Source organism: Tupaia chinensis, unplaced genomic scaffold (assembly GCF_000334495.1).
Source record: "Tupaia chinensis unplaced genomic scaffold, TupChi_1.0 Scaffold145304_1, whole genome shotgun sequence".
Taxonomy (NCBI): Eukaryota; Metazoa; Chordata; class Mammalia; order Scandentia; family Tupaiidae; genus Tupaia; species Tupaia belangeri.
The window spans coordinates 379,318-393,133 of NW_006205165.1; positions in this window are offsets into that span (position 1 = coordinate 379,318).

A 13,816-nucleotide genomic window follows, 5' to 3' on the forward strand; every position below is an offset into this window, starting at 1 on the left:
CCCGAGAGGAGAATGGAGGAGAAGGGATTGCGGCGTGACCATCCCCCCTGGGGGGTGATTTCTCACTTTCTGTCTCTCTGTCTCTCTCTGTCTGTCTGGCGAGCGCACGCGCCCTATAGTGAAAACCTCTCCAAACAAAAAAGAATTGAAAACAGGGATTGAAACAGATACATGCGCTTAAGTGTGCATAGCAGCATCATTTGCAATAGCCAAAAGGTAGAAACAACCCAATGCCAATCAATGGATGACTAGAGAAATCAAAACTGGTGTATACATATGATAAACTATTGTTTAACCAGAAAAAATGGAATGAAGCTCTGGCATAAGCTACAATATGGACAAGTCTTGAAAACATGCTCACTGCAAGAAGCCAGAGATAAAAAAGACAAATATTGTATGATTCTAATTATGTGAAGTACCAAGAATAGGCCAATTCATAGGGACAGAAAGTAGCTTAGAAGTTGCCAGGGCATGGTGATTAAAGCACTGGATTCCACATGGCTAACTATACAGTTCAAATTGCAGACTTGTCAGCTTGGAAAACACACCCGGCATGTGTGTGTGGGTGTGCCCAAAATCCTAAAAGGAGAATGGAGGAGAAGGGATTGCCACATGGCCATTCCTTCCAGGGAGTGCTTTCTTACTCTAGCTGGCAAGTGCACAGCCTTTCCAGCAAAAAAAAAAAAAAGTTACCAGGGGATGAGAGGAAGAAAGAATGGGAAATCACTGCTTAATGGGTACAGAGCTGAGATGATGAAAAATTTTGGAAATAGATAGTGGTGATGGTTGTAAAGCATTGTGTATATAATTAATGCCATTGAATGGTATACTTACAAATGCTTAAAATATTAAGGGGCCAACAGGTGGCGTGGTGGTTAAGGTTCTCGACTCCCACACAGCCAACCATAGTTTGAGTCCCAGACCTGGTGGCTTGCTTTCTCACTTTCCCTCTCTGTGGTCAAATTTTTTAAATAATTAATTAATTAAAATAATCATTTAAAAATGCTAAATTTTCTGTTATTTATGTTTTTACCACAACAAAAGATGGTTAAAGAAAAAGATATGAGAGACTTCAAAAGAATGCTAAACTAAGATTTGGGCATGTGTGTGTGCATGCACAATATTATGAAAGAAGTCGAAGAGGAGGGATTCTGGCATGAGCATCCTCCATGGGGGTTGTTCTCTCTTTCTCTCCCTAGTTAGCACACTCGCTCTCTAGCAAAAAAAAATTTTTTTTAAGTTTCTCTTTCTTTCTTTTTTTCTTTCTTCCATGCGAGAGTCAAAGAGAGAGAGAGAGAGGTAGGCACCCTCGATAGGCTCTACACCACAATCCCCCCCAGTCTCAGCTGGCCTGTGTGTGACACATAGGCATGTGTGTGACTCCATGAAAATTAAATAATAGCACAAGACAACCAAAATAAAGACTGTCACAGGCAGTTTCCTAAGCTCTAAATGAGTCCCAGTGGTACTCACTAATGTGCAGAAAGATTCCAGAGGGCTTTCTTGAGACGGAGGTCATGAAGCCTGAGTAGAAGTTCAGTAAGCTGGGGGGCTGGAGGAGACAGTATCTGAGAATGGAGCAGAGAGAAGCAAACCAAATAAGGGAGGACAGATGCACAGCTGTATGGGGCTAGTGAGGCAACCAGTTGGGCTTTACAGAGGGAAGTGTGAAGGGGGTCATGGGAGAAACGGCCAGGTGAGTGCGGACAGCAGAGGCCTCTTGCAGGCTGAGGAGTTAGCCCGTTCTGCTGTGAGAAGACACTGGAGGCTCTTGAATGGAGGACATGTAAAGAAATCAAGTTTGGGAATGCAGATTCCTCTAAGACCTCTTCTTCTCCAAATTTGGTTTATCATTTATGTGATTTATTATAAAATAGAATAGAATCATCATACGAAAAATAACTAAAGTAAATCAGCAAGTACACAGAGGGAAAAATGAAAGTCTACCTTTCACTCCACCCTGGTCTCTCCACGTGGCCGATCCCAGTCTCTTTCAAAGACTTCATACCGTGTGACATATGTCATTCCAGACTTTTTCCTCTGAATATGCCTGCACAGATGTGCGTATTCATATATTCTTACATAAATGAGGTTCTATTGTGCATTTTATACATAGCCTTGCTTTTTTTAAAAAAAGAATTATTTTATTTAACTTTATTTATTAACTTATTTTAATTTGACCAGAGAGGGAGAGAGCGAGAGAGAGCAAGAGGGAAAGTGAGAAAGCAAGCCACCAGGTCCAGGACGCGAACCATGGTCGGCCATGTGGGAGTCCAGTGCCGTTAACCACCATGTCACCTGCCAGGCCCCAGAGAGCCTTGCTTTTTTTTAAAAAAGAATTATTTTATTTAACTTTATTTATTAACTTATTTTAATTTGACCAGAGAGGGAGAGAGCGAGAGAGAGCAAGAGGGAAAGTGAGAAAGCAAGCCACCAGGTCCAGGACGCGAACCATGGTCGGCCATGTGGGAGTCCAGTGCCGTTAACCACCATGTCACCTGCCAGGCCCCAGAGCCTTGCTTTTTTTTAAAGTTATTATGTCTAGGATCCACACCATGGCCTGATGATTAAGGGAGCCAGATAGCACATGGCTGACTGCGAGGTCAGAATCCTGGCCTTGGTGGCCTGAAGAACACAATGGGTACCTGTACCTGCATGCCTCAAATCCTGATAGGATGGAGAAATGGAGAAGGGATTGTGGCTTGATCACACTGCATTGGGGTGTGCTTTCTCTCTCTCTCTCTCTCTGTCTCTCTGCTTCCTTCTGGGGAGCACGCATGCCCTCTGACAATTAAAAAACAAAATGTTGTCTAGGGACATCTTTCTATGGCAGAATATGATGGATCTTCAAGAAGTGAATGGAATTTGTGTATCATGAAAGAACTATGCATGGATTTCTTTCTTTCTTTTTTTTTTTTTTAAGTTTGACAGTAGGTGCATGCATTCACCAGACACCAGGGAAAGTGAGAAAGCACTTTCCACGGGGCATAGTGACTCCACCTTCCCTTCTCCATTTCTCTATTCTTTTGGGATTTGGGATACACATGCACACATGTCCAGGGTGTTTCTCAAGCCTCCAGGTCTGGGACTCAAACTGTGTGGTCAGCCATGTGGGATCCAGCCACCTTAAACATCTCATAACCAGCTGCCCCCCCCCAATTTTTTGCACTTAAATAAATTTGTACCTTAATTCCATTTTCCCACAAACTTTTTTTTAAAGGGTTTTTGTCATAGTAAATGTATGTTTGCAGGAGAGGGACAGAGAGAGGGGAAGAGAGAAATCATGGGACAATGGCCAAACTACAATCTCTTCTCCTCTAGTCTCTTCTTGGGATTTTGGGCACGTGCATACACATGGCACGACATGATTTTCAAACTGCTGGGTCTGGGACTCAAAGCACAGTCAGCCATGTGGGAGTCCAGCGCCTTAAACACTACACCACCTGCTGCCCACCCCCAAACTCTTTGAAGGCCCTTTGTACATCTTTTCAATGCCTCTAGCGTATTCCTAAAAAAGATTATGCCTTAATTTATTTAGCCAATCATCTATTAAGGACTTCTGAAATTTATTTTGCTTTTGCTTTTTACTTTTACATCTTAAATTAATACATGCATGTGGTTAAAAAGAAATTCAACAGTACTGAATTCAGCTTTTACTAAAGAGTACTGTACAGCCATTGAAAAGAATACATGCAAGGGGGCTTCAAAAAGTTTGTGGAAAAGTGGAATTAAAATATGAGCTTATTTTGGTGGAAAAAAAAATTTGTGGCTAGCTGGTGGTGTGGTAGTTACGGTGGCTGTATCCCACATGGGCAACTACCCAGTTTGAGTCCTGGATCCAGCAGCTTGAGAAACATGCTAAGAACATGTGTGTACATGTCCCAGATTTCAAAAGAATGGAGACATGGAAGAGAAGGGAAGGTGGCATGCCCCATGTCCTATGGGGAGTGGCGGGTGCTTTCTCATGTTCCCTCTCTCTGTCTCTCTTTGATGAGTGAATGCATCCTCTGGCAAATTTTTTAAAAATAAGTAATTCTCCTGCCCACCCCTAACTCCTACTCCCTCCTTAACAGTTTCCCTCCCAAGAGATAACCACAAATACCAGTTTCTTCTATGTCCTTCCAGAACTGATCTATGAATCTAAAGCTGAGTGAGTGTGTGTGTGTGTGTGTGTGTAGAGAGAGAGAAAGGGAACAAGAGGAGGAGAGAGGGGATGAGAGAGAGAAAGAGATTTTTAAAAAGAATTATTTATACAATTTAATTTATTCATTCTTTTATTTTAATTTGACCAGAGAAAGCGCACAGAGAGAGAGAGAGAGAAAGCGAGAAAGAGAGCCATCCAGGATGTGAACCGTGATTGACCATGCGGGAGTGTCCAGTACCTTAACCACCATGCTACCTGCTAACCCCAAGAAAGAGATTATTTTTTTAACCTGACGGATAACATACTATATACTAATTCTGTCCCTTGCTTATTTTTTTAGAATCTCTCTCTCTCTTTTTTAATAGTATTTGCTGTAGGGTGCATGTGCTTGCCAGAAACAAAGAGAGAGGGAAAGTGAGAAAGCAGCCCCCACCTCCAGGAGGGATGGCTAATCTCTTCTCCTCCATTCTCCTTTCAGGATTCTGAGCACACACACACACACACACACACGCACACTCACATGCCCAGAGTGTTTATAGAACTGCTGGCTCTGGAACTCAAACCATGCAGTTGGCCATATGGGATCCAGCTGCCAAAACCTTCATGCCAACTGCTGGCCCTGTGCCTAACAGTGTATCTTAGAGAACATTCCACATCAACACGTATTTTAGCTACATAATAAATTTTTTTTCTGCAAGTGTTTATAAATTTTTTCTATTTTATTTTCTTAAACTTTTTACTTTATGTGTGTGTGTTTTTTAAAAAAAATTTGTTTTAAGTTTATTTATTTATTTATTTTAATTTGACCAGAGAGGGACAGAGTGAGAGAGAGCGAGCGAGAGCAAGAAAGAGAAAAAGCAAGCTGCCAGGTCTGGGACTTGAACTGCAGTCGGCCATGTGGGAGTCCAGGCCACACCACCTGTCAGCACTCCCTTTCTTTTACGTACAATCATTGTAAATATTTGTGGGGTACAATGTGACTTTTTTCCATTAGAAGAATGTTTTTTATAATGATTAAGTCAGGGTAATTACTGTATCTGTCATCTCAGCCATTTGTCATCACTTTGTGTTGGAAACACACAAAACCTTCTCTTTGAGTTTCTCTGAGATGTAGTAAGTTGTTAACTATATTCACTCTACTATATATTTTTTTAAATTTGCCAGAGAAATGTGCACTCATCAGAGAAAGATAGAGACAGAGAGAGAGCGAGAGGGAGAGGAGAAAGCACTTCCCATGGGGAATGGTCACACTGCAATCCCATTTCCTCCTTTCCATACTTTGGCCATGCACACACATATACCCAGCATGTTTCTCAACCTGTCAGGTCCAGGACTTGAACTGTGGGGTCAGCCATGTGGATCTGGTTACCTTAACCACCAGACCATGAAGCTGGTCCTCATTCTACTGTGTAATTTTGTTTCCTTTGGTGAGCATCACTCTGTTCTCCCCTCCTTTGCAGCCTTTAGTGGTCATTCTACTCCTTACTTCCACGAGATCAGTTTTTCACTTTCCACATGTAAATGGTCACGTGGTATTTGTCTTTCTGTTCATGGTTTATTTCACTTAACATTATGTCCTCCAGACTCACCCATTTTACCTCAAATGACAGGATTTCATTGTATCTATATGTATATGTATATGTGTGTGTATATAATCACCTTTTGTATCTGTGTGTCTGTTGAGAGACACTTAGGTTTATTCCATATCTTGGCTATTATGAATAGGACTGCAATAAACATTGGTGTGCAGTTATCTTTACAACATACTGACTTGCTTTTCTTTGGTTATATGCCTAATAGTGGAACTGCTGCATCTGTACAGCAGTTCTTTTTTTCTTTTTTTTGAGAGGTTTTAGCTACAGGGTGCGTGCACTTGCCAGATAGAGAGACAGAGAGCAGGAAATCACCCCCCAAGGGGGATGGCCACGCCACAATCCCTTCTCCTCCATTCTCCTCTCAGGATCTTGGGCACGCACACACATGCACCCGGCGTGAATTTTAAGCCCCCGGGTCCAGGACTTGAACCGCGGTGGTCTACATGGGAGTCCAGCGACATAGCCATTACGCTAACTGCTGGTCCCAAGCAGTTCTATTTTTAATAATTGTTTACATAATTCTTTTTTTAAGAGTTTTTTGCCCTAGGGCACATGCACTCTCTAGAAAGAGAGAGACAGAGATGGTGAGATGGAAAGTGAGAAATCACCCCCCAGGGAGAATGGCCATGCCGCAATCCCTTCTTCTCCATTCTCCTCCTGGGATCTTGGGGATGCAAGCACATGTACATGGCATGAGTTTCAAACCACCATGTCTAGGACTCGAACTGTAGTTGGCCATGTGGGAGTCTAGGGACGTCATCACTAAGTCCCAACATAATTCTTTGTAATGGCTGCAAAGTTTTCCATTATAGGACTGAACCACGGTTTATCTAATCTGTCTTCTATTGAAGGGGAATCGTGGCCAGTGTTTTGTTATTATTACGTAGTACTCCATGGTATGTCTTTGTTCAGGTAACCTCATATACACCATACCTGTAGCAAAAATCCCTAGAAGTGGAATTGTTGGCTAAACAGGAATGTGCATTTAAGTTTTTGACAGATACTGCCCAATTGCCTTCCAAAGATGTTCCACTTGACCCTCCCACCAGCTGCGTATGAGAGCATCTGTTCCTCCGTATCTGCTCTCCCCATTACAGCATGTAATAAACCTTTTTAATCTGTACTTGTAGAATGGGATGGAAACCTGTGGTGATGGGGCGGGCATATAGTCCAGGAAGACAGGGATTGCCTGGTTTTCCCCATGGGTATGGTTGAAGCTCTCCTAACAGCTTGATGGTGGATGTAGCCCACCAAGACCTTGTGGGACCAAGACCTTGTGGGATGTCTCCAAGACCTTAGTTATCTAGCAGCACCCAGAACACCTGTGATCCACAGACTCACATGGTGCATGTCCTAGGCTGTCAAAAGAGATTCTTTTAGTCCCTGTCACCCTCTTCCAGCTTCATGCAGAACCATTTCTGGACCTCCTTATGCACATCACAAGCCAGGATCAAAAGCCTGGAATGCATTTTACTGGCACAACAGGGCCTCCAGCGAAACGTATTTTTATCCATTGTCCCCATAGTCACACTCACACATGAAGAGGACCAAATATAGAAGTCAAGACCCAAATTCAGAAGCACAGGCCCATGCCCTGTGAACCCCAGCTCTGTGTAGTCTGGGTTTCCAGGGGCTGTAGGTTAGATGACCTCTTTCAGGTTGCAAGAACAAGGGCATGCTTCAGTTTCCCTGGGTGGGAGGGCATGAATATGAGGATTCATGCACAAGGGAAGAAGAGGAAATAGTCCCCAGCAGCCACTGCTCTTCACAGCTAATGCCTCAGGAGTACTGGCTGAGACAAGCAAAGTATCTGCTGCTTGCACCCCTCAGCTTCTCTTTGTCACAGCCTCCCCTGCTGCTCCCCACGGCCTTGTTTTCCCATCCCCCATGGCTTCTGCTTACTGCTGTCTCCCTGGGCATCTCCTGGCTTCTAGGCCACTTCACTGCATGGTGCTCCTTTGTTCATAGTCACAGTTTTGTTCCTTGAGACAAGGGCTCTCATTAGACAAGGGCTCTCAGGTTAGCTGGTCACTTTGGAGTGTGCAGTCTCCATATCAGACTGAGTCCTCAGTACGGGGAACCTCATAGGCCACTGGGCACCCTCGGACCCAACTGAAAGTTGGATACCCCTGGCTCAGGCCCAGGCTTGCTGGTCCACTCATTTGTAATGTAAGGAGCAGTGCTTGGCACAGAGTAGTCACTCCACAAAGCATTTCATGAATTAGCAAGTGGGAATTGACGATGGAGGAAGCACTTCTGTCTACCTTATTTGGAAGGGGGCTATGGGTGAGGCAGGCATGAGAACCATTGTAGGATTCCTCTCTGTTGCATTAGGTCTAAGGCCAAATTCAGCATATTCATGAACTAGGTTCTTGTTCTACTTCTCCATCCAAATGTAGAGGTGTAGTATTGAGAAGAATGTAGGCTTTGTCACCAGACAGATCTGAGTTGAAATCCTATCACTAACCATGTAGCCTTGGGCAAGTTCCCTGAGCTCTCCATTTTCTTACCAAGAAAATGGGGGTTATAATAGCTACTTGTGGGACCAGCAGTTAGCATAATGGCTATGTCGCTGGATTCCCATGTAGTCGATCGCGGTTCGAGTCCCTGACCTGGTGGCTTAAACTCACGCTGGGCACGTGTGCATGCATGCCCAAGATCCTGAGAGGAGAATGGAGGAGAAGGGATTGTGGCATGGCCATCCTCCCGGGAAGTGATTTCTTGCTTTCTGTCTCTCTGTCTCTGTCTCTCTGGCGAGTGCACATGCCTCATAGGAAAAACCTCTCCCCCTCCCAAAAAAAAATAGCTACTTGTATTGTTACTGCGAAAACTAGTCTAGGTAAAGGATGCAAGTACTTACTGAAGTGCCTAATGTATAAAGACATTCGAGAGGTATTGTGAAAGCCACTTTTTTTAGGTTTTTACCATAAGATGTGTGCACTTGCCAAAGAGAGACTGAGAAACACAGCTGAAGGGAAAGTGAGAAATCACCTCCTAGCAGGATTGCCATGCCACGGTCTCTTTTCCTCCACTCTCCTCCTGGGGTTTTTTTTTTTTTTGGAGGGGAGGGGCACACACACACACGCACACACACACATGTGTCTGGTGTGATATTTAGGCCACCAGGACTGGTTAATGTGGCTGGATCCCACATGACCGACTGTGCAGTTTGAGTTCCAGACCTGGTGGCATGTGGCCACATGCGTGCCCAAAATCTCAAGAGGAGACTGAAGGGATTGAGGAGTGGTCATTTCCCCTGGGAGTTACTCTCTCACTTTCTTTCTCTCTGTGTCTTTCTTGTGAGCGCACACACCCTACAGCAAACGCCAAAAAACAAATAAACAAGCAACTTACACTGCCACACTTTACCTCAGCTATTGCACTCTTAGGTGTGTCCCCTAAAGAAACTCTCATACACGTGAGCAATGGCACATATAACATAGATGCTCATGATGGCACTGTTTGGCTTTTTCATTTGCCAGAGGGCATGTGTGTTTGCTAGAGAGAGACAGAGAAGGTGGCAAAGCACTCCCCATGGGGCACAGTCATGCCACAGTCCTTTCTCCTCCATTGTTTCATTCTTTGGAGATTTGGGGCATGCATGCACACACACACACATACACACACAGAGTTGGTTTCTGAAACCACCAGGTCCAGGACTTGAGCTATGTTGTCAGCCATGTAGGATCCAGCCACCTTAACTACCAGCCACAGAACTGCCCAACATTGTTTTGAAGAGAAAAAGGAAGAAAAAAAAAAAAGAAAAAGAAACAGCAGGAGAATGGATCAAGTTATTGTGGAGTCAGTGGAATATTATACAGCATGGAAATGTCTGAACCAGAGCTACCTGTATCAACATGATTATTTTTCACAACTTAATGTTAAGCAAAGAAAGCAAATTGTAGAAAGATATGTACAGTCTGATGCTATTTGTACAGATTAAGAACATGCACACATATGAGTACATAGCGCACTTTAAAACTTCCGTGCGGGTGAGAGATACTCAATTCAGGAGAATACTACCTCTGTGAAGGACAAGAATGCAACTGGGAAAGTGTACCTGTAATTTTATTTTTTCAGGATTTTGCCATAGGGTACATTCCCTGGAGAGAGACAGAGAAGGAAAGTGAAAAATAACTCCCTGGGGGGGATGGCCACTCAGCAGTCCCTTCTCCTCCTTTTTCCTCTCAGGATTTTGAGCACACATACATGCACCCGGTGTGATTTTCAAGCTAGTGGGTGTGGAACTTCAACCATAGGTGACCTTAACTGCCACGCCACCTGCTGGTCCCAATATTTTAATTTTTTTAGGAAAAAGGTTCTGGGGGAAATATGGAGAAATGTATTTGTTCCTAATACTTTTCTGTATCCTTGAAATAGTTCATCATCTTATGAAAAGAAGAAGAAAAGAAGGGCTAGTCCTATAGTACAATGGTTAAGGAAGCTGGATCCCACATGACTGACCATGGTTTGAATCGTGGTACCGGTGGCTTGAAAAACACACTAGGGGGGTCGGCAGGTGGTGTGGTAGTTAAAGGTGCTGGACTCCCACATGGCCAACCATGGCAAATCCTGGACCTGGTGGCTTCCTTTCTCACTTTCTTTCTCTGTCTCTCTCTGGTCAAATTGGAAAATAATAATAAATAAAATTAAAATTAAATAATTCTTTTAAAGAAAAAAAAACACAGGGATCAGCAGTTAGCATAAAGGTTATGTTGCTGGACTCCCATGTAGTCGCCCGCGGTTCCCGGTGGCTTAAACTCACGCTGGGCGCGTGTGTGTGCGTGCCCAAGACCCAAGAGGAGAATGGAGGAGAAGGGATTGCAGCGTGGCCATCCCCCCTGGGGGGTGATTTCTCGCTTTCTATCTCTCTGTCTCTCTCTGTCTTTCTGGCGAGTGCACGTGCCCTATAGCAAAAAAAATTTTTAAAAAACTCTCAAAACAAACAAACAAAAAAGAAAAATACACTGGGTGTATGTACGTGCATGTTTAAAATCCTAATGGGATAGAGAAATGGAGGAAAAAGGATTGGAACATGACCACACCCCATTGGGCGGGGTGCTTTCTCTTGCTCTCATGTGCGGTCACACATGTATGAGCGTGCACTCACACACGCTCTCTGGCAATTAAATTTTTAAAAAGGCAGACCAAAAGTTACTGCTGCTCCTTTTTTGCAGATGGATAGGTTGAGACTCAGACAGATCCATTGCCCCTCCAGAGCCCTTCCGTGCAGGGGCAGCCTGTTCATCAGAGACAGATAACCTCCACGGTATGAGAGCTCACACCCTGATCCATTGAGAGCCTCTTCTCTCCCAGACACTAATATAAATTTTTAGGGTAGATTGTTTGAGGAGCATTCTGATTCTTGGCTTCCAGGCCCAAGAAGATGACAACTGAATTTTTGCTATTGTCATCCTAATACTGGAGCCCGCCTGCCCATTGGGAACTCCTGAGTATACTTGAAACAAATGTGTAGAGAGCTTGGGACAAATGTTAGATCCAGCCCTGGATTTGGCAACAGCCTTTACCATGAGCGACCCCCCCCCCTTCACAACGTGGAAGCAATAGCATTGCAAAGCTCTTTCTGGAACCAAAATATTGCCAAGATGCCTTCTGAGAGTAGTGCTGGCGGATTAGGTGACACGATGGGGTCATCAGGCCTTATCAGCAGCACTTGGTCTAAATCAGAAATCAGGAGGGGTGGGAAGGGCTGTCTCTCAGTGCTTGGCCCCTGTTACCATGGCCCCTGTTGCCATGGTCCCCAAGCACTTTTGCTTATGATTTCTCCGAACCACTTATAGCATGCACCAGCAAATAAGGACTAGAAGCTCTTTCAGGAAAACCAGGGAGGAAGTTCTTAACAGAGAAGATAAGAGCGAGTAAGGGAAGTAATTAAACAAACAAATAAAAAGAGTAGGTGGAAAGAATTTGTGAGGACCAGAAAATACGGAAGTTTTTGTTTATTTGCATTTCGTTTTAGGGAATCTTCTTGACCTGTGATGAACTAAGTGGCTGGGTCAGAATTTGCTAGGAAGTGCCCATTATGTAGTTGTCACATGGCATGGGTATAGCAACTCTGTGCCCTGGATTTTCCAGAAAGTCCCAGTTTCAACTATTTTATGCTGTTTGCAGACCAGAATCCTGATTTGAGATTCAGAAAATAAGGTCATTGTAGTTAGAGTGGCTCTTTAAGTCATCCAGGAAAGCCTGATTTAGCATCCACTCCTCCCTCACTGGTTAGTAGGGAATCCCCACGGGGCCTACTCCTAGGCCCCAAAGGCCTGAGTAAAATGGCCCCTTATATAGCCAAGAAATATCAAAGCACCTCTGAACTCTCGCTCCCTCTATACCCTTGTAGCTCTCCAGAGGGGTACTCTGGAGACCTACGAGGCATGGGGTTTTGACCCCACCCCCCAGACCTGGAGTTCGATGTGTCCTGCATTAACTCTGATCCTCAATTTTCTCATCTCTAAAATGAGAACAATAATACCTATGCCACAAAGTTATTCTGAGCATCAAATAAAACGGTCATCACTTTTAAAACACTGTACAGCCACCAGCTGTTAAAATTCACTTCTTTACTCAAGTGTCTACTATACAAGGGGTCTTCAAAAAGTTCATAGAGGGACCAGCAGGTGGCATGGTGATTAAGGGACTGGATTCCCACATGGCCGAACATGATTCGAGTCCAGGACCTGGTAGCTTGAAAATGGCGCCGGGTGCGGGTGTGTGTGCATGCATGCCCAAAATCCCAAGAGGAGACTGAAGAAGGGATTGCAAAGTGGCCATCCCCTGGGAGGTGATTTCTCACTTTTCTCTCTCTCTCTCTTATTCCTCAATCAAGTGCATGCACCGTATGGCCAAAACCTTTTTAAAAGTTCGTAGAAATGTGTATTACGAACAAATTGCACATGAATTCCAATAGGTTTTTGTACCAAAATAAACTTGTACCTTAATTCCATTTTTCCATAAATTTTTTGAAGTCCTCTTGTATGCCAGATACAAGATCAGATCTGGGGATGCATAGATGAGCCAAACAGATATGGTCTCTGCTAGCCCGAAGCTTTCAGCCTGCTCAGATGGCAGACATTAGTCAAAGAATCGCCTCACTCAAGGTCCAAGCAGAGGAGAAATGTGGTAAGACTGCTCATTTAAAAAGCTGACTCGGGGACCAGCAGTTAGCATAATGGCTATGTCGCTGGACTCCCATGTAGTTGACCACAGTTCAAGTCCTGGACCTGGTGGCTTAAACTCACGCCGGGTGCATGTGCATACATGCCCAAGATCCCGAGAGGAGAATGGAGGAGAAGGGATTGTGGCATGGCCATCCCCCCCGGGGGGTGATTTCTAGCTTTCTGTCTCTCTGTCTTTCTGGCAAGCGCATGCACCCTATAGCAAAAACCTCTAAAAAAAAAAAAAAAAAAAAAAGCTGACTGGCTGCTGTGTACAGCCAGAGAGGTCAGGGGAGGGAAGTCACTTAGGCTACCAGTGATAGTTTGGACTAGGGTGATGGTAGTGCCGGTGGTAAAAATGGTCAGATGTCAGGTAGATTTTGGAGGTAGAAACAACAAAACTTGACAGTGGACTGATTTTAAAGGTGAAGAATGGCAAGGAGGCAACTTAGTTAACTATGTCCCCAGGACTTGCTTCACTGGAGCCACAAAAGCTGTCCCAAGGCTGGTTTCGGATATTGTGTGGCACGTACATTTCTCTTTTTCTCTTTTCTGTAGTGCAGTGCAGTCCCAATCCTTCAGTCTGAAAGTTGAAAATCAGCTTGCTAGTCTTTATCTTAAATAAGCATTTAGTTTTTGTTTGTTTGTTTGTTTGTTTTGCCAGAGAGAGAAAGAGGGAAAATGAAAACTCACCCCTAGGGGAGAGCTCATACCTGCAATCCCTTCCACTCCATTCTTCTCCTGAGATTTTTGGGCACACATGCGCAGGCACCCTGCATGATTTTCAAGCAGCTGGGTCCAGGGCTCGAACTGTGGTTGGCCATGTGGAAGTCAAGCGCCTTAACTGCCATGCCACCTGCTGGTTCCATAAGTCTTTAGTATTTGAAAATTTCCTCTTTTTTTAT